Source organism: Pseudorca crassidens, chromosome 5 (genome assembly GCF_039906515.1).
Source record: "Pseudorca crassidens isolate mPseCra1 chromosome 5, mPseCra1.hap1, whole genome shotgun sequence".
Lineage (NCBI taxonomy): Eukaryota > Metazoa > Chordata > Mammalia > Artiodactyla > Delphinidae > Pseudorca > Pseudorca crassidens.
In genome coordinates this window covers 32480596-32502812 of record NC_090300.1, presented here as the reverse complement: position 1 = coordinate 32502812, position 22217 = coordinate 32480596, and the positions used below count along the sequence as shown (strand labels likewise).

The 22217-nt window shown below is 43.9% G+C and overlaps 1 long non-coding RNA gene across 2 annotated transcripts in view; it reads left to right on the top strand.

The window, feature by feature from the left end:
* Window positions 1-21919, top strand: part of LOC137224397 (uncharacterized) — a 34277-nt gene extending 12358 nt beyond the window's left edge. The window contains exons 4-5 of one of the 2 annotated variants that reach the window (XR_010943326.1): window positions 1334-1478; window positions 21320-21919. This is a non-coding gene — a long non-coding RNA (uncharacterized lncRNA). Of the gene's footprint in view, window positions 1-1333; window positions 3421-21319 lie in introns of those variants that run through there. The other variant, XR_010943325.1, reaches the window with a different exon arrangement.
* The last annotated feature ends 298 nt before the right edge of the window (window positions 21920-22217 follow it).

The window sequence follows — 22217 nt, the reverse complement described above, 5'->3', positions numbered from 1 at the left end:
TATCAGAGATGATCAGCACACTCAAATTTCCATATGTTACAGTCCATCAAAGCTAATAGATATAAAAGCTAATCAACAGAATAGACCCATAAATGAAAATAATGATGCTATTAATGTAGATGAGGGGGCTTCCCTGGTGGCTCAGTGGTTGAGAATCTGCTTGCCAATGCAGGGGACATGGGTTCGAGCTCTGGTCTGGGAAGATCCCACATGCCGCGGAGCAACTAAGCCCGTGCGCCACAACTACTGAGCCTGCGCTCTAGAGCCTGCGAGCCACAACTACTGAGCCCGCGTGCCACAACTACTGAAGCCCGTGCGCCTAGAGCCCGTGCTCTGCAACAAAAGAAGCCACCGCAATGAGAAGCCCGCACACCGCAACAAAGAGTAGCCCCCGCTCGTCACAGCTAGAGAAAGCCCGTGCGCAGCAACGAAGACCCAACACAGCCAAAAATAAATTAATTAAATAAATTAATTTTTAAAAAATGTAGATGAGGGATACAGTTGAGCTGATTAACCTCCTGTTTCAGCCACATCTTTCCTGAACTTGTGAAGACCATGCTGCAATTATAACCAGAAAGAACAGGGGCTAATTAGAATGATAACTCCATGTGGAGGATATTTAAAGTTTTCATTGCAGGCTCTTATCTCCCCATTTCTCCTGGATAATTATCACCACTGGCTGCCTCCCCCTCCCTCACTGCTAATGACACACACACACACACACACACACACACACACACACACACACACACACAAACCCTCTGGCAGTACACCAGGATGTTTGAACTGGCACTAGGGAAAGGAGTAAAGTTCTTCTTGGCTGGGAGGTGCAGTCTGAAAACTGCCAACAGCTATTGTTCCATTCACTTGTAGAAACTTGACTGAGACAAAGTGGTTGACCTACAGAGAGATGCACAGACAAGAAAAGGAAGGGGAGAAAGAGAGAGTCAGTCTTACTTGCCATTGCCCTTGAGGCTGTTTCTGTGGTCGTCTAAGCTAGTAGAGCTGGGTTTCTTTCACTTGGCAGGCTAACTGTTTACCGTTTTCATTCCAAGCACCTCAACCATCAGCTTTCTATTGGCTGTTTGAGGTTCATCCCTTCTGATGGGGGAGAATTCTGTTTTGTGTGTATTGGTGTGTATGCGTGTGGCCTCACCCATTCTTTCCTGGGAAATCTTTCCAGTCTCCGCCCCTACCAGCCATGTGTTCTCAGGGACTGTACATAAGTTTTAATACTCACTTGAAATAAAGTGAATTCTACTTTTTAGGTCAGCCTCATCTGTTTAAAAAGAATCTGTTTGGTGTTTTTCTTTCATTTTACCCCTAAAACTAGATGTGGGCAATCCTTGGTGTAAACTGTGGAATAGAAGATAAAGCACTAGAATGGACTCAGGGGCCCGGATCCTCGCCTGGCTGTGTGACCTTGTGCAAGTTTCTTGAAAGTTTTTGAATCTGTCTTCGTCTGTTAAATGAAATGAGTATGTGCAAACATCTAGTACAATGCCTGGCACACATTGCATGCTCAGTAAATGTTTGTGAAATGAATAATTTAATGAGGGAATTGAATCCTAGTGTCCCTTTTTGAGTTTACTATATGGACAGTAAATTCCTTTTGGTCTTTAGAGCTCTACCCCACTCTTAGTCCACTGAGACCAAAGGTTATACCCCTCCTCTCCTGTTTGTTGAAATATCAAAGCCCTGGAAGACAGCATTTGATTGGCAGAGCTTCTGTCACATGCCCCAAGGGGGCAGTGAGAGGAGCTTCCTATTGAAAGAATCTTCTAGGGACACTTGCAGCTTCCTAGTAATTAATTTATGCTCAGGAACTACTAGTAAAGTGAATACCAAGGCAAACTTATCATAAAATAATCACACTATACTTCAAAATCAAATATATTCATGGAGTCAATTATTTGTGCCTTTTCCCCACTCCTTTGGGAGAATAATCGGATTTGTCTACTGAAACTCAACAGCTTTGCCATCAACCAAAAACATTTATGAAGCTTCAGACTATGGTAGAAGAGCAGGGGATGTAAAGAGGTGGCAGGTCCAAACCTTAATCATGAAGACCTTGGCCATTGCAAAGACAATATTACTGCCATAGTGTTCATTTATAAATCAGCAAGTATGTTTGCTATAGGAACCTCTAAAATATTCTAGGGTCTAGATTGTGACAGCAGAGGACCAGAGGATTTTTTTTGGGAGGGGGCCATGTTGGCCGGCTGGCGGATTTTAGTTCCCGGACCAGGGATTGAACCCACATCCTCGTCAGTGAAAGTGCGGAGTCCTAACCACTGGACCACCAGGGAATTCCCAAAGAGGATTTTATTTGTTATTGTTTCCCAGTTTTACTGAGCTATAACTGACATAACATTGCATTATACTAAGGTATAAACATAATGATTTGATAGATGAAGCTTGCAAAATGATTACTGTTAAGGGATTTTGAAACACTCTCAGTAACTTTCATTTTGGGTTCTGTAATGGATTTTCATCTCCTTATTGACTCTTGTATACTAAATGTTTATTTCCTCTGATTATAAATGTATCCGTGGATTCTTATCCCATAGTGTATAAGATCACTATTATATAAAGTTCAGATGCTAGCGTAACTGGTGGCTCCTTCTCCAGACGTCAGGGCCCGCTCACTGAGGTGCAGGTTCTGCGCACCCCAGCAGATGCAGTCCTGCGCAGGCGCAGCTGGAACCCCTACGGAGTAGTTTTCTGACTAAGACTGACCGAAGGTTGGCTTGCTCCTCCTGCGGTTAAGTTTAAAGGAGCATTTTCCAAGGGTCTTTTCTAAACCAGAAATGTAGATTTGCCCTTGTGGTCTAGGTAAACACTTTCCCTCCTGAATTAGGCTCAAGTGTTAAGGAATCTCATGGTGCAGTAAATGCCCTTATTCAGGTTCACACCACCTTGCAACCCGATTAAAGGGAGCAAAGTTTAGACTCTGTGGGGTCCTGATCCTGGCAGAAGCAGTGACCAGTCTCACCTGGGGAGACTTCTTTTACTAACTGTTGTCTTTTGAGTAGTTGTTTTCAATAATCAGCGTCAGCCACAGCCAGGGGATCCTCAGTCCCCTTTTCTGACCCTCAAGCCCAATCAGTCCTGCACCTTGGAATGCCTTTTCTTCCTGCTTACCCCAGAGCAGCCTGAAGATAGTGGATCCTGCTGGGCCATTCCTGTGCCCTGGGGCTAGGATCTGGAGTTTCAAGTCATCAGCAAGGGAGAGTCCTTCCTGAGCTTGTGGCCTTGTCTTTCACCCAAAGGCAGAGCTTGAAAGAAGATAGTGACTTCAAAGGAAGAGGGAGAATTCCAGACTAGAGATAAGCTCCAGAGAAAGTTAAAGAAAGAAGGATAAACAGAATTTGAATACCATTCAGTCTGTCAACTAGGTTAAAAAATTAGTCATACATAGAAAAGGAGCTGAAAAGATTAACATTAAAATGTTGACAGATTTTTCTTTTCTTAAAATTGATTTATTTAATTTATTTTTGGCTGCGTTGGTGCGTGGGCTTTCTCTAGTTGCGGTGACGGGGGGTCGGGGGGTGGGCAGCTACTCTTCATTGCAGTGCACTGGCTTCTCATCGCGGTGGCTTCTCTTGTTGCGGAGCACGGGCTCTAGGCGCACGGGCTCAGTAGTTGTGTCTTGCGGGCACTAGAGCGCAGGCTCAGTAGTTGTGGCACACAGGCTTAGTTGCTCCGCGGCATGTGGGATCTTCCCCGACCAGGGCTCGAACCTGTGTCCCCTGCATTGGCAGGCGGATTCTTAAGAACTGCCACCAGGGAAGCCCCAGATTTTTCTTTTAATATGAGATTACAGCTGATTTTTCTTCTTTTTAAAAAATAATTATTCTTTTTTATTGACATATCATTGATTTACAATGTTGTGTTAATTTCTGCTGAACAGGGCAAAGTGATGCAGTTTTCTTTATATCCTTTCTACCAGTAGGTGTTACCTTTTCCATTTATTTATTTATTTATTTTTAGCACTGGCTTTAGGCGCCGGGGCTTAGTAGTTGTGGAGCATGGGCTTTGTTGTTCTGTGGCATGTGAGATCTTCCCGGACCAGGGCTTGAACCCCTGTCTCCCGTAATGGCAGGCAGATTCTTAACCACTGCGCCACCAGGGAAGTCCCTACCTTTTCCTTTTTTAAGTTGGGTTTTTTTTGTTTGTTTGTTTTTGTTTGTTTGTTTTTGTGGTACGCAGGTCTCTCACTCTTGTGGCCTCTCCCGTCGTGGAGCACAGGCTCCAGACGCGCAGGCTCAGCGGCCATGGCTCACGGGCCCAGCTGCTCCGCGGCATGTGGGATCTTCCCGGACCGGGGCACGAACCTGTGTCCCCTGCATCAGCAGGCGGACTCTCAACCACTGCGCCACCAGGGAAGCCCTAATGACTGGTTCTTATGCAGTACAAATGCATATCTTCTTTGCTTCAGCTTGGGACAGTTATGAAGGGCAATCCTAGCTTCAGAGCTCCCCCAGGGATTGCTGCAGCCTCTGTTGCAACCTGCTACTACTTGGCAACCTAACTTCTCTCTTGGCCGCATCTCACTTCTCTCATTCCCTCACAGATGTTTCTGAAAGTACTTCCCAATAACCCACGCGCACACAAGTTTGTCTGATGGTCTATTTCCTGGGGTACCCAGCCTACTGCCATAGGCAATAAATTATTGAGTGATGGAGTGTAGGTGGGTGGGTTTTTCACATTTTGCTCCCTTACATAAACTGGAATAATTTATTTATAAGACTTGTATAATTTTTAATTTGTGTTTAAATATTACCATTAAATAGAAACTATAATAACAAGGTTGAGCTAAATTTTAAAAAAGAAACTCTCATGCCCCCATAACTCTCCCCCTTCCCACCCAGTAGTCTCACTACTGTAGCACAAGTCATTTCATTTCTATGTACTTCCCTGAGCAGGGATCACACATGGTCATATTTTTGCCTGGCTTGCTGTGGTGGAAGGAACCACATAGTAATGAAGATTTCTCATAAAGGTGGACTTTTCACTGCTCTATATGAATGCTGAAAGAGCAAGGCACACTTGAACCAGAACAGGCATTCAGAGCATTCTGAGAGCCATTGTCTCCCGCTTGGGTCCAGAGCGGGTGAGTGAGTTGTATTCCATGAAAAAGGAAATTCCTGGAGGAACTTCACTTCATATCACACAGCCTCTGAGCCAAAGGAGCAGAACTGAAATTCAGGGTTCTGAGCTGCAGATTCTCAGTGCAGCTTTCTTTCCACCAAAGAAAGTCTCCATTTTCTTTTTCTTTCTTTTGTGTGTGTGTGGGGGGAGGGGTCACGCCATGCAGCTTGTAGGATGACCTGGGATTGAACCCGTGGATTCCTAACCATGGGGCCACCAGGGAGTTCATTCCATTTTCTAAAGGCTGAATATTCTCTGATTAGGATCCTCCTCTAGATGAACAGAGCAGGTGTCTATTCTCTGACAAGGGCAGAGGAACTCTTGTCCTTGGAATGGAAGAGAATAGAGAAACCTGTTCAAAGGACCTGCTAATCTCTGGTCACCCTGAGGAAGTATCTGTGGTCCTCAGCTGCACAGGAGTCACTTCCTCCCCCAACTTTTCTCCAGAGTTGTATTCTCAGGTTTCCCTGGGGACTGATCTCTAGAAGCTGTGGGGAAACACTCTCCCACTAGTTATTGTCACACATCCATGAAACTCCCCATTTAGGAGTCAATAGCTCAGGTTGGGCAATGAACAATTAACCACAAATGGGGTGGTTGGAGACTTCCCTCAAAACTGAGGAATTTCAAAATTGTCTATGTTTGTTGATCCAGGACAGTTGTGCTTTATAACAAGTGTTGATGAGGATGTGGAGAAATTGGAAGCTTTGTGCATTGTTGGCAGGAACGTAAAATGTTACAGCCTCTGTGGAAAACATTATGGCAGTTCCTCAAAAAATTAAAACTGAAATTACCATACGATCCAGCAAACTCACTTCTGGAAGTATGTATGTATCTGGAAGAATTGAAAGCAAGGTCTCAAAGAGATATTCTCACACCCACGTTTGCAGTGGCATTATTCACAACAGGTAAAATGTATAAGCAAGCCAAGTGTCAGCTAATTAATGAATGGATAAACAAAGTGCTATATACATACAATGGAGGATTATTCAGCCTTAAAGAGGAAGAAATCCTGATACATGCTACAACATGGATGAATTTTGAGTATATCATGCTATGTGAAATTAGCCAGTCACAAAAAGACAAATGCTGTATGTATGATTTCACCTACGTGAGGTATCTAAATTAGTTAAATTAATAGAGACGGAAAGTTGAATGGTGGTTGCCAGGGGGAGGGGAATGCGGGGAGTTGCTTAATGGGCATAAAGTTTCAGTTCTGCAAGATGGAAAAGTGCTGGTGATTGGTTGCAAAACAATGTGAACACAGTTAACATTACTGAAGTGTACGCTAACAAATGGTTAAGATGATAAATTTTAAGTTATGTGTTTTTACAATTAAAAAACATAAAGCACCAAATGAACAGGTCAAAAAGCAAATTAGATATAACTGAAGAGGGAATTAATGAACTAGAAGATATAGCTGCAGAAATTATTCAGAATGCAAAACAGAGAAACAAAGAGATGTTAGGAAACATGAATGATGCAATGAGAGGTCTAACACACAGACAACTGGGCTCCAGAAGAAAAGAATATAGAAAATAGAAAATAGATATTATTCAAACACAAAATGCCTGAGAAATTTTCCAGAATTGGTGGAAAATATGAACTCTCTGGTTCGGAAATCAGAATGAATCTCAAGAATAAAAATAAATGAAAATAAATCCAAACTTATAGACTTTTTTTTTTTTTTTTTTTTTTGCTGTGCTGCATGGCTTGTAGGATCTTAGTTCCCCAACCAGGGGTTGAACTCGGGCCACTGCAGTGAAAGCTCCAAGTCCTAACCACTGGACCGCCAGGGAATTCCCCAAACCTACAGTCTTTATAGGGAAACTGCAGAAGATTGAAGACAGGGAGACTATATTAATAGCATCTTGAGAGCAACACAGATGCATGATCAACTACTGAAGGCTGTAGGTAAATGGGTAAGTAGGCAATGGTACGTCACACAATGTGTACATTGTACATTAATACATGGAATAGTCAGTGCTAAAAGAAATAAGCTATCAAGTTGTAAAAAGATATGGAGGAAACTTAAATGCATATTACTAAGTGAAAAAAGCCAATCCGAAAAGGCTACATACTGTATGATTCCAAGTATATGACATTCCAGAAGAATGCAAAAAAGTTTTGCAAAAACATTGAGATGGTAAAGAGATGAGTGGTTGGCAGGGGTTATTGGGGAGGGAGGGATGAATAGGTGAAGCACAGGATTTTTAGGGCAGTGAAACTATTCTGTATGATAATATAATGGTGGATACATAGCATTATACATTTGTCCAAACTCATAGAATGTACAACACCAAGAGTGAAACCTGACGTAAACGATAAACTTGGAGTGATAATGATGTGTTAATGGAAGTTCATCGATTGTAACAAATGTACCTACCACTCTGGTGACTGATGTTGATAGTAAAGACAGTCTGTGTGTGTGTAGAGGTCTGGGGTAAATAGGAACTCCTTGTACTTTCCACTCAGTTTTGCTGTGAGTCTAAAACTCTGAAAAATAAAGTCTATTAAAAAAATCCAAGAGGGCTTCCCTGGTGGCGCATTGGTTGAGAATCTGCCTGCCAATGAAGGGGACACGGGTTCGAGACCTGGTCTGGGAAGATCCCACATGCCATGGGGCAGCTGGGCCCATGAGCCACAACTACTGAGCCTGCGCATCTGGAGGCTGTGCTCCTCAACAAGAGAGGCTGCGACAGTGAGAGGCCCGTGCACCGTAATGAAGAGTGGCCCCCCACTCGCCGCAACTAGAGAAAGCCCTCGCACAGAAACGAAGACCCAACACAGCCAAAAATAAATAAATAAAAATAAGTTAAAAAAAAAATCCAAGAGGATGAAAGACCACCCAAGCATCCAGAAAGAAAAACAAATAACCAACAATAAAAGGACAATTACACTGACAGCAAATATCTTAAAACAAAACAATAATTAAAAAAAAACTTTTAACGAACAGACTTGTGGTTGCCAAGGGGGAGGGGGAGTTGAGGAAAGGTTGGATTGGGAGTTTAGGATTAGAAGATGCAAACTATTATACATAGAATAAACAAAATGGCCCTATTGTATAGCACTGGGAACTATATTCAATATCTTATGATAAACCATAATGGAAAAGAATATGAAAAAGAATGTACATATATGTATAACTAAATCACTTTGCTGTACAGCAGAAATTAACACAACATTGTCAATCAGCTATACTTCAATAAAATACATTTAAAAAAAAAAGAAGCAAATCTAAATAGATTCGAGAAGCTGCAAAAAAAAAATTTTTTTTTAAATACACATAACAGGGACTTCCCTGAAGACACATTGGTTAAGAGTCCGCTTGCCAACTCAGGGGACATGGGTTTGATCCCCGGGCCGGGAGGCTCCCACATGCAGCAGAGCAGCTGGGCCCGTGTGCCACAACTACTGGCCCCGTGCGCTTGGAGCCTGTGCTCTGCAACAGGAGAGACCACTGCAGTGAGGAGCCTGGGCAACGCGATGAAGAGTAGCCTCTGCTCGCTGCAACTAGAGAAAGCCCGTGTGCAGCAAAGAAGACCCAATCCAGACAAAAATAAAAAATTAGGGCTTCCCTGGTGGCGCAGTGGTTGAGAGTCTGCCTGCCGATGCAGGGGACACGGGTTCGTGCCCCGGTCCAGGAAGGTCCCACATGCCGCAGAGCGACTAGGCCCGTGAGCTATGGCCACTGAGCGTGTGCGTCCGGAGCCTGTGCTCCGCAACGGGAGAGGCCACAACAGTGAGAGGCCCGCATACCGCAAAAAAAAAACCAACAAAATACAAACAAAAAAATTAAAATAAAGTAAAATACACATAACAAGAATTTAAGGTTGGTTATTGCTAGGTATGGTCACGCCCTATTCCCCTACTCCCTTATCCCTACCCTCTGTTTGTCCTCATTAATGTGGATGGTAGCTTTTATTTTCTAAGTAGGAGAAGGGATAGGCCAAGGTGAAGGAAGAGAGGAGAAAGTTTATTGAGGGAGGAAAGGGTGTTTGGTTTTAAATAGTGATATTGACCTTGGGAGAGAAGAGATCTAGAAAGGCCATTGGTCCATCTCCATTTTAGGGGGGTAAGATTATTCCTACATCAGTCTCTATGGGCAGGGGACCACTGCAGACACTTTCAGTGATGGTGCCCATTGTATAGGAGCTTAGAACTCTAGATACATGATCTCATTCAGTCTCTGAGAGAAGTTGCTCACCAGCTCCGTTAGACGATGCCAACCACAACATTTCTAGATATCTTGGTTGGTGTTATGCTTCCTGCTCTTTGTTGGTTGAAATTCTGCAGTTTCCCTCTGATTCCAGCATTTCTTTTTGCTTATGAGCAGAGTAAGGCAGGATAAGGTTTTGAAAATTTTTATCTCCAGCCTGAACCTTTCTCAGGAACTCCAGGCTGCTAACTGAATATTGCCACTGGAACGTCTAAATAAGCATCTCAAATTTAACATGTCCAAAAATCAAGCTCTTGATTTAGTCCTTTCAACTTGCTTGTCTTGCTCTTTTTCCTCTCTCAGAAAATGGCAACACCACCCTTTGAGATGCTTAGGCCCAAAACCTGGAAGCATCTTTCTCTTCTTCTGTCTCTCGTACCTCATGTCCAATCCATCAGGGAATCCTGTTGGCTCTATCTTTCAAAATATATCCAGAATCCAACCACCTCTCATCACCTCCACTACTACCATACTGGTTCAAGTCTCCATCATCTCTTAGTTGGATTACTGCAATAACCTCCTTAACAGTCACCCATGGTAGGACTGCACTAAATAATTGTTGAATGAATAAATGAAGCAATTCTCAGGTATGAGTTATCTTTGGCGGTTTGATGGGTCATGGTTAATCTTGAGACCCTTTACCATATTTTGGAGAGAGAGTGAGAAGAAGTAGTATTTGGGCAGCAAGTACTGTGGGTCCATGGAGGAGACAATGGAGTGGAAAGTTGAAGCAAACTTGAAAAATACAGGAGAGAGGAATCAGTAGAATTGGGACTCTGAGTGGGAATCAGCAAAGACAATCCAGGTCACTGAGTGTCCTTGTCCCTGCTGTTGTGATTGCCTATCCTTTGCCTGTATAGAGAGCCTGACTGGATACCCTGCTTCCCTCTGTTGACCCATCCAACCTGGGGTCCTGTGAGGTGATTTCCATGAAGCCTGGAGGTGAATGACCCTCACTGAAGACCAGGTGAAGAGCAGTTTCCTTCTGAGCTTCAGAGATGCCTCCAATGAGGGAGGGAATTGAGTGGATCAGGCAAGCTCCTGGAACTCGGGCTGAAGAGGAAAGTAAAGGAAGGCATCTAGGTGTGGCTTGGCCTGAGACTGCTTCCTCTGCTGCTGGGCAGCCCCATGTCCCCTTCTCCTCCCTCTCCCCATAGGAGACCCAGCAGCTGCTTCCAACAGTCTGGGTCTTCTGCCTATATTAAGAGCGCTTCCAGAAGTTCATCCTTCTTTCCCCTGACTCTTCTTAGCCATTCTTCCAGTAGGCACCTAAGGCCTGGTCCCCTTCTCTTGGTCACTCAGGGACTCTTCTCCAGACCAGCTAATGGAATCCGGTTTGGAGAAAGTGCTTGGCTGGGTCCCCTACATGTTGAGTTCAATTTCTTCCTCTGGGTGTGTTTTAGCTTCCAACTGGGATCTTTGCCATAGTAATTATAATAACCACACTCTGCATGGAGGATCTTAAAGCTATATAGGCAAACAAACAGAAAGGAGTTCTTAAGGAAAGTCAAGTAGTTATCAGAATCTCCCACCCCACCAGACCCGGAAGCTCTATACTCGCCTCCCCATAACTTAGTGAACATTGTTTAAGCAGCTTGAAATTCTTTCTACAACCACATGGAAATTGGACATCCTGAGGGAAAGGGAAGTTTCCCCACCCCAACCCTGCTCCTCCCCAAGCCCTCCCCTTCCAGCCAGTAGCAGTGTTATTCACCTGACTGCTTGAGAGAAAAACCTAGAAGTTCACCTTCATTTTTCCTTATCCCTCACCTCTCATCCTGTGTATCAACAAGGCGTACTGTATATGCAACTAGAGATGATCATACTAAGTGAAGTAAGTCAGAAGGAGAAAGACAAATACCATATGACATCACTTATATGTGGAATCTAAAATATGACACAAATGAACCTATCTATGAAACAGAAACAGAATCACGGACCTAGAGAACAGACTGGTGGTTGCCAAGGGGGAGGGGGTTGGGGGAGGGATGGAGTGGGAGGTTGGGGTTAGCAGAGGTGGGCTGTTATATACAGAATGGATGAGCAACAAGGTCCTTTTATAGCACAGAGAACTATATTCAGTATCCTATGATAAACCATAATGGAAAAGAATGTTTTAAAAAAGAAGGTATAGGGACTTCCCTGGTGGCGCAGTGGTTAAGAATCTGCCTGCTGGATGTGGGCCCAGTGCGACTGCATTGTCTGATTTTTCAAGAGAGGCCAGAAAGTGGGTTTTCATATAAAATCTCCTGAATCTGAAGTGTTGACAACAAATTCAACTGAAAAATAATTATAACTGGGGGTGCTTCTGGACTGCTGGCCATGTTCTTACCTTGACCTGGGTGATAGTGGCAAGGGTGTTTATTTTATACCTAGTTGTTAAGTTGAACATGTAGGTTTTAAATAATTATCTGTGTGTATGATATGTTTCATAATAAAAAAATATGTTTTTAAAAGGAAAAAAAAAAAAAAGAATCTGCCTGCCAATGCAGGGACATGGATTTGATCCCCGGTTCGGGAAGATCCCACATGCCACAGAGCAGCTAAGCCCGTGCACCACAACTACTGAGCCTGCGCTCTAGAGCTCGTGAGCCACAAATACTGAGCCCATGCACCACAACTACTGAAGCCCGTGTGCCTAGAGCCCGTGCTCCACAACAAAGACAAGCTACCGCAATGAGAAGCCCACGCACCGCAATAAGGAGTAGCCCCCACTCACTGCAACTAGAGAAAGCCCATGAGCAGCAACGAAGACCCAACACAGCCAAAAATAAATAAATAAGTAAATTAATTAATCAAAAATTTAAAACTAAAAAAATAAAATAGAAGGTATATGTGTGTGTGTGTATATATATAACTGAATCACTTTGCTGTATAGCAGATAATAACACTACTTTGTAAATCAACTATACTTAAAAAAAAAATTCAGGGCTTCCCTGGTGGCGCAGTGGTTGAGAGTCTGCCTGCCGATGCAGGGGAAACGGGTTCGTGCCCGGGTCCAGGAAGATCCCACATGCCGCGGAGCGGCTGGGCCCGTGAGCCATGGCCGCTGAGCCTGCGCGTCCAGAGCCTGTGCGTCCAGAGCCTGTGCTCCGCAACGGGAGAGGACACAACAGTGAGAGGCCCGCGTACCGCAAAAAAAAAAAAGTTCATTAAAAACAAAAGAAGAAACACAACAAAACAAAACAAAAAAAGAACAAGGCCTGCTGTGTCTACAGAATATGCCCAGAATCTATTTTCTTCTCTTCACCGCTTAGTGACCGTTGTGTTTGTGTTGAACAACTGCAGTGATGTGCTAACTGGTCTTCCTGCTTCTACTCTTGTCCTGCTGTAGATCACTCCCCCCAGAGCAGCCAGAGCCATCTTTCAGGGACAAGCCCATCCCACTATTATTCTGCTCATAACCCTCCAAAGGCTCCCACAGAACTTCTGATACATTTCAAACTTCTTACCACAGTGCGCGAGGCTCTGCATGATACGGCTCCAGCCTTCCTCTCCCACCACACGTCTTATTACCCTCCCCCTCAGCCACATGGCCTTACCTGCTCCTTCAGTGTGCCAAGTTTGTTCCTGCCTTAGAGCCATGGGAGTCGTTAGCAATGCTTAAAATGCTTTGTGAAGATTTCTTCATGGCTGGCTCCTTAGTATTTAGGACTTAACTCAGTACTATTGCTCCCTAATGAAACACCCCCAAACTCAGTGGCTTCAGAACAGCAGTTATCTGTTTCGCTTATTATCTATCTGTAATATGGGTAGGGCTTGATGAGGAAGATGCATTTTTGTTCCACATGGCGACAGCTGGGGCAAATCAACCGAGATCTGAGGATCTGCTTCAAAGATGGCTCACTTTCATGGCTGGCACACTGGGGCTGGCAGTCGTCTGTTAGTTAAACCAGGGTTGAAGGCGAGGGACCTTGGTTGTTCAAGGGGTCCCAAGAGAGTCAGGTGGAAGCTGTGATGTCTTTTATGACCCAGCCTAAGAAGTCACATAGCATCACTTCTATTGTACTTTATTAATTTTGCAAGTCGAAACACCTGTCCAGGGACTTCCCTGGCGGTCCAGCAGTTAAGACTCCGGGCTTCCACTGCAGGGAGCGCAGGTTCCATCCCTGGTCAGGGAACTAAGATCCCACACGCTGCGCGGCCAAAAAGTAAATAAATAAATAAATATTAAAACAAACAAACAAACAAAAAGAAACACCTGTGCAAGTTCAAGTGGAGGAAACACAGGCTCTACCACTTGAAGGGGGAGCGGCAGGGTTCTGCAACAGCACACAGAAATAGGAATACTGCTTTTCCGGATGACTCTCTCTGCCACGGCTACCTCCTCAGTGCAGCCTTCCCTGACAGCCCGATATAAATTCGCTTCTCCTCCTCACCCCGCAGAGTCATTCTTTACCATTTCAGTCTCTGGCTTATTCACAGCAAGTTGTCTTGCCCATTTATTTGCTCACTTGCCGCCTGTTACAAGAATATAGTCCCACCTCCCACCTGCTCCTCCAAGAGCAGGATCCTTGCATGAAGGGAGGCCAGACCACAGGCTGTTGCACTAGGTTCTGGCAGTTGCAGTGGGAGAGGGGAAGGCTATTTAGAGATATGTAAAGCCAGTCAGATTTGTGACCGACTGGCTGTGTGGGGGGAAGGGGGAAGGGAGGACCCTGGATTGCTGGTCCATCTCAGAGCGAGGAATACCATGACATTGAAGGTGTGCATGGCTTAGGACTACCTGACAGGGGCCACGCTGAGCGCTGCATTACTGGGGGTAAGTGGTGTTAACGTGTGTGGAGAGTTTGGTTGGATGGTCACCATACCCCTTTCTTGACCTTTCCAAGAGTCCAGGCACATCTCCCAGCTCTCTTCCAGTTAGGTACGGGCCAGGTGAAGTTATGGCCAAAGAAATTTAAGTGGCAGCTGAAGGATGTCACTTTAAGGCATGGTATTAAAAGCCATCCCGCCACATCCTGCCCCCTTCTCCTTCCTTATAGGAGTGTGAACCATGGCAGCATCACAGATGGGAGAGGCCTGGGTTCCTGAATGACGAGTAGAGTCGAGAACCACCTTTTCACAATCTTTTTTTTGGTTCATGACACAACAGTTTTGAAGAGAAAAGGACAGTTGTAGAGTATCCCCACGTACAGGATTTATCTCAATGTTTCTTCATGTTGTTATTTAACTTCCTCCTCTATTCCTTGCATTTGCTGCAAATGGAAAGTCAGCTCTGTAGCTTGATTCGATTCAGATTAACATTTTTTAGTAAGTATTTCAAAGTTAATGTTGTACTTTATATTGCATCCTATCAGGAGGGACATCAATGTCTGGGGTCCCACCTTCGGTGATGTTATGTTTGAAGACTGAGCTTAGGTGGTGGTTGCAGATTTCTCCATCATAATGTCACTTGCCCCTTTTGCAATGAGTATGTAAACTATGGGGTAACCTTTGGTCACCATTGTGACATCCTGTTCCTGACCAATATTTCACCTAATATTTTTAGCATCCACTGTGGTTCCTTCCCTCAACTGTTTATATTAAGTAGTTTTCTAGCATTTCTTGAGCAACTTACTATGTACTGTGCCCTCTTCCAAGGGTTTTACCTGTATTTTCTTTAATCATCACCATAACCCTATGAGATAATTTTATTTTCTCCGTTTTATAAGTGAGGAAACTGAGGCATAGAGAGGTGTATTAGTTTCCTATTGCTGCTGTAACAAAAGTCCACAAACTCAGTGGCTTAAAACAACACATTTATTATCTTAGCTTTCTGGAGGTCAGAAGTTTGAAGTGGGTCTCACTGGACTAAAATCAAGGTGTAGGCAGGGCTGCTTTACTTCTGGAGGATCTAGGGAAACATCTGTTTCCCGACCTTCTCCAGCTTTTAGTGGCTGCCTGCATTGCTTGGCTTATGGTCCCCTTCCAGCTTCAAAGCCAGCAATGGTGGGTCGAGTTCTTCTCATATAGCATCGCTCCGATCTTGTTTCTATCGTCACAACTCTTCTGACTCTGACTGACTCTCACTTCAGTCTCCCTCATCCATTTTTAAGGACCCTTGTGATCACACTGGACCTACCTGCATAACCCAGAACAACCTCCGTATCTTAAGGCCAGCTGATTAGTCCACCTTAATTCCACCTGCAACCTTAATTCTCCTTTGCTATATAACCTAATGTATTCACAGTTTCTGGGCATTAGGACATGGACATCTTTGGAGGGGCCGTTATTCTGGCTACCACAGAAGGTAACTTGCTTTGTTCACACAGCAAGTAAGTAGCAGAGCTGGGATTTAGGCTCTGGAAGTCTGGTTCCAGGGCCCACATTTTTTATCCCTATGTTTTGCTTTTTAAAAAAAATTTTTATTGAAGTACAGTTTATTTGATCCCTATGTTATGCTTCCTATACAAACGTACTAAGTAACAGGTTTGGAATAGTTTATTATGACTTGCAAAATCCCTCCAGCCACACTTTTCCCATGATTTCATAAGTTATCATGAAATTCTCTATTACATTTTGGCTTCCCACAGTATGCTATAATGTCTAGATCCAGAGTCTGGGACTAGCTGGCTTGGGTTCAAATCCCAGCTAGGTTATTTACTTGCTATATGATTTGGGCATGTTATTAAAGTTCTCTGTGCCCTAGTTTCCATAATGTAACATGGGGAATTAATGATATTTATTCTATAAGGATATTGTGAGGATAAAAAGAGTCATTACAGGGCTTCCCTGGTGGCACAGTGGTTGAGAGTCTGCCTGCCGATGCAGGGGACACGGGTTCGTGCCCCAGTCCGGGAGGATCCCACATGCCACGGAGCGGCTGGGCCCGTGAGCCATGGCCGCTGAGCCTGCGCGTTCGGAGCCTGTGCTCCGCAATGGGAGAGGCCACAACAGTGAGAGGCCCGCATACCGCAAAAAAAAAAAAAAAAAAAAAAGAGTCATTATAATTAAAATGCTTACATAGCAAGTTCTATGTGTTACCTAGAATTGTTTATTACTTTTGCATATTCCTAAGAGATCACCTGGTCAGATTGGTTTTCTGGCCCTTATCTTTCATCTACAGTCATCAAGTGACACAGGGAACACTCCTGTCACAAAAAACACAAAGCTTCAGTAGAGGACAAATGGCCCTGTTACAGCAACCACCAGCGCTGGTATAAAGAGCCAATGCCAAATTTTCTTTGAGTGAGCACCAGAGAAAATTTGATCTCTTTTCTAAACAAAATCTGTCAACTTTTATAGTTCGGAGAATACTGACATATTTGCAGCATTGGCTTTTTTTATCATTAAAAAAATTTTTTATTTTAATACACTTTATTTTTTAGAGCAGTTGTAGACTTACATACAAATTGAGGAGCTAGTACAGAGAGTTCCCATATACCCAACTTCCTCTACTATTAACATTTTATGTTAATATGGTACACTTGTTCCAATTAATGAACCAATATTGATAAATAATTATTAATCATTAACCATGCTTTATTCAGATTTCCTTAATTTTTACCTAATGTCCTTTTTCTGATCCAAGATCCCATTACACTGAGTTACACTGAGTTATCATGTCTAAGGCTCTTGTTGGCTGTGAGAATTTCTCCTTGGTTTTGATGACCTTGACGATTTTGAGGAGCATGAGTCCCTTTTGTACAATGTTTTTCTGTTGGAATTTGGTGTTTTTCTCATGGTTAGACTGGAGTTACGGGTTCTTGCGAGGAAGACCACAAAGATAACGTCCAATGTTCATTGTATCATATGAAGGTGCACACTACCAACATGAGTTATCTTTATTGATACTGACCTTGATCACCTGGCTGAGGTCGTGTCTGTCACGTTTCTCCATTGGAAAGTTACTCTTTTCCCCCTTTCCACACTGTGCTCCTTGGAAGGAAATCGTTATGCCCAACACACACTTAAGGACTGGGGAATTATGCTCTAGCTCCTTCACGAATGACTTAGTTTCCTAGGGTTTTGTAATGAAGTACTACAAATGGGTGACTTTAAGTGACAGAAATTTATTCTCCCACATGTTCTCACTGAAGTCTCTAGGGGAGAATTTGCTCCATGCCTCTCTTCTGGCATCAGGTGCTGCTGGTGACCCTTGGCATTGCCAGGCTTGTAGATGCATCACTCCAGTCTGCCTCCACTGGTACCCAGTGTTCTCCCCCTGTTGTCTTTGTGGCCTTCTCTTCTTCTGATACAAACACCAGTTACATTGGATTGGGGCCCACCCTAATGACGTCATCTTAACTTGATTCCACCCGCAACACTCTTTCCAACGAAGGTCACAGTCAGAAATTCTGGGGTTTAGGACTTTAAAATATCTTTTTGAGGGACACAATTCAACCCATAACACAGGAGAATATCTATATAAATTATCTGGAATTCTTCTGCAAAGGAGATTTATCACGTCTTTCCTATTTGTGTATTTTCAATTTTATTTATTTTATTTTTATTTTTAATTGAAGTATAGTTGATTTACAATGTTGTGTTAGTTTTAGGTGCACAGCAAAGTGATTCAGTTATACACATACATATAGCCATTCTTTCTCAGATTCTTTTCCCATATAGTTCATTACAGAGTATTAAGAAGATTTCCCTGTTCTATACAGTAGGTCCTTGTTGATTTTCTATTTTATAGTAGTGTGTATATGTTAATCCCAAACTCCTAATTTATCCCTCCCCCCCACTTTTCCCCTTTGGTAACCATAAATTTGTTTTCTAAATCTGTGAGTCTGTTTCTGTTTTGTAAATAAGTTCATTTGTATCAGTTTTCTAGATTCCACACGTAAGTGATATCATATGTTATTTGTCTTTGTCTGATTTACTTCACTTAATATGATAATCTCTAGGTCCATCCATGTTGCTTCAAATGGCATTATTTCATTCTTTTTTTATGGCTGAATAATATTCCACTGTTTATACACCACATCTTCTTTACCAATTCATCTGTTGATAGACATTTAGGTTGCTTCCATGTCCTGGCTGTTGCAAATAGTGCTGCTATGAACATTGGGGTGCATATATATTTTCAAATTATGGTTTACTCCAGATATATGCCCAGGAGTGGGATTGCTGGATCATACGGTAGTTCTATTTTTAGTTTTTTAAGGAACCTCCATACTGTTCTCCGTAGTGGAGAATATTTACATTCCCACCAACAGTATGGGAGGGTTCCCTTTTCTCCACACCCTCTCCAGCATTTATTATTTGTATTCTTTTTGATGATGGGCATTCCAACCGGTGTGAGGTGATACCTCATTGTAGTTTTGATTTGCATTTTTCTAATAATTAGTGATGTTGAGCATCTTTTCATGTGCCTCTTGGCCCTCTGTATGTCTTCTTTTGAGAAATGTCTATTTAGGTCTTCTGCCCATTTTTTGATTGGTTTTTTTATTTTTTTGATATTGAGCTGCATGAGCTGTTTGTGTAACCGAGCAGGACCCTATGGGGGCTTCCTGGGACAGGCCTTCCCCCGTATCCTCTGCTTTAGCTCCTCTCTGAAGTACCTAGATAACAGTATTTGATGCACATTTCCTGAGTTGTTTTACAGAAGTGAAAACCCCCCATTAAATGGAAGATGTTAACTACCTGATGACCATGAGCACATAGCCTCCTGGAGCCTAAGGACTGATAAGGTTAACCCCTGTGACACTGCCTGGTTACCTCACCATCAGCCAGTCAGAGAAGTGTGTACCAGTTGATCACTTACCCTGTGACCCCCACTCCCTCACCTGGCTTTTACAAATGCTTTGCTGAAACCCTTCAGAGAGCTCAGGGCTTTTTAGGGCATGAGCCACCCGTCTCCTTTCATGGCCCTGCAATAAGCCTTTCTCTGCTCCAAACTCTGACGTTTGGTTTGTTTGGCCTCACTGTGCATCGGGTACATGAACTTGCGCTAACATTTGTATATTTTGGAGACTTATCCCTTGCTAATCACTTTGTTCGCAAATATTTTCTCCCATTCTGTGGGTTTCCTTTTTGTTTTGTTGATGGTTTCCTTTGCTGTGCAGAAGGGTTTTTTTTGCAGACGCGGGCCTCTCACTGTTGTGGCCTCTCCCGTTGCGGAGTACAGGCTCCGGACGCGCAGGCCCAGTGACCATGGCTCACGGGCCCAGCCGCTCTGCGGCATGTGGGATCTTCCGGGTCCGGGGCACGAACTCGTGTCCCCTGCATCGGCAGGCGGACGCTCAACCACTGTGCCACCAGGGAAGCCCAATCTCTGTCTTTTAATCTGTGTATTTAGCCCACTTACATTTTTAAACTATTTAAAAAATATACTTTATTTTTTAGGGCAGTCTTATGCTTACAGCAAAAACTGAGCAGAAAGCAAAGAGTTCCCAGATATTTTCCCCAGTTTGTGGCTTGCCTTCTCATTCGCTTAAGACAATTCACATTTAAAGTGATTACTGGGGGGAAATTCCCTGGCTGTGCAGTGGTTAGGATTCCACGCTCCCACTACAGGGGTCACGGATTCGATCCCTGGTTGGGGAACTAAGATCCACAAGCCTCACAGCTCAGTCAAAATAGAAAAATAAAGTAAAGTGATTATTGGTATCATCAGATTAATATCCACCATGCTGGTAACTGTTTTTTCTTTGTTGTACTTGTTCTTTATTTCTTTCCTCTTCTCTTCTTTCTACTGTCTTTTTTTACATATATATATAAATTTATTTATTTTATTATTTTTGGCTGCATTGGGCCTTCATTGCTGTGTGCGGGCTTTCTCTAGTTGCGGCGAGCAGGGACTACTCTTTGTTGCAGTGTGCTCGGTGGCTTCTCTTGTTGTGGAGCACGGGCTCTAGGCACGATGGCTTCAGTACTTGTGGCACATGGGCTCAGTAGTTGTGGCTCACGGGCTCTAGAGCGCAGGCTCAGTAGATGTGGCACACAGGCTTAGTTGCTCCGTGGCATGTGGGATCTTCCTGGATCAGGGCTCGAACCAGTGTCCCCTGCATTGGTAGGCGGATTCTTAACCACTGCACCACCAGGGAAGTCCCTACCGTCTGGTTTTAATTGAGCATTTATATAATTCCATTTTAAACTTTATCTCTTTTTGAAGAAAAGTTTTGCTGCTATTAGTTACATCAGTGATTCTGAACTGACAGTGATTTTGTTCCCTAGGTGACATCTGCCAGCGTCTGGAGATATTTTTGGTTGTCACAACTGTGGGAGGGCTACTGGTATCTAGTCAGCGGAGGCCAGTGATGCTGTTAAACATCCTACAATGCAAAGTTCTGTCTCCCACAGCAAAGAATAGTCTGATCCAAAATGGCAGTAGCGTGGCTATTGGCAAACAATGAATTAGATAAAAGAAACCAATGTATATTAGTCAGGAAAGGCTGGGTTAAGGTTGTAAAAAGGATCCCAAGAACCTTATTGACTTGGAGCAACTTATTTCAAGGAAGCAATCTTACCAATGTGCCTGGAAGTGGGGGAACCGGAATTATTTGATGAAGAGCACTAATGGTTATCGCACAATAATACAGGCTTTTTCCTTTGGTTGCCGAGAAGCTCAGAACTATGTTTTAAACACAATAGCAATAACGTTTGTGTTTGTTCAGGTCTTCCAAGAAGTAGATGCCAAGATGAGGTTAGGCCCCAAGAGATTCACTGGGAAAAGACCTGAGAGGGGACCAGTTAGGAAGCTGGAGGAAGAGGTTGGGAGAGCATCAGGCTGTGTGGAGGAGAGGGGAGGAGGGAGAAGGGTAGACACGAAGTCTCAGAGAGCAGTGCACTTCTAAAAAAGTTCTGGCTCTGCTGATGAGGGGTCCTTGAGCTGAAGTTGCCTGTCAGCAGAGTCCCATGTCTCCAGGGTACAGGCCCACCTTGGGGCCCCTTTTGTGCTCAGTCACTGACTGTGGGTGGCCTGAGGGAAGTCGTGATGGTCAAACACACTCCCGCAGTTGGAGATATGAGAGGCACAGTCTCATGGCCACTTCACTGTACAAATTCTCTTCTCCACAGGTCCAGGGAGCAGCTCCTGCTTGGCTCCTGGAGGTCTCTCTTTCTGAGGGGACACAGAAGGAGCTTATTGGACAACGACAGTCCCCGTTCATGCAGCTGATCTCTCGGTTACAACTGGCATTTATCCTCTCTCTGCTCCACGACTTACTCTAAATTTCACTCACGCTCATTGGTCACCTCTGCAGGCTGTAGCTTACCTGGTGGTATGACTCTTGTTATTGTGGACTAAGAATGCTGCTTGCCATATGAGCAAACAAAGGATGTTGGCCACCAAGCCATCAGCCACTACAGCTGCCCCCAGCGGCACACCCTGAGGGGACTGGGGATGGGAAGTACAGGATACCTGCCCTACATAGCTAAGGTGCATATCAAAGGAATGATTTCAAAGAGCCCTGACTCTTGCATCTTCCCATACATAGAAAAGCACTAAATTAACTTGGTGTCTGGTTTTCTTTATCTGATTTTTGTTGCAAAACTCCTATGTATCCTGGTTCCTCCTCTCCCTCTTCGGAACAGACCCTAGAGCTATTTGAGAGGCTGCCTGCCGGGCTTGGAAGCCCTCATAACGTCTGCCAAATAAAACATAACTCTCAGCTTTTAGGTTGAGAATTTTTGCATTTTTTTCAGTCAATATAATCATAACCATCTGAGGCCGGGGTTGCTACACGTGTCCATTCACAGGGAGCACCAAGGGGCACTGATGTGGATCACGTGGGTTCCCACCCCCTCACCCCTGTCACGGTGTCAAAGCAGTTCTACCTGCCATCTGCTCAGCAGGGTCAATTTCTCTTGCCAGTGTGGTGACTCCTCGCATCGGCAGGACCCTGAGGAGGAGCTGTGGCTCGTAGTTCAGTGAGACCCTGCTTGTGTTCCCCTGGCGAGAACACAACCCCTTTGG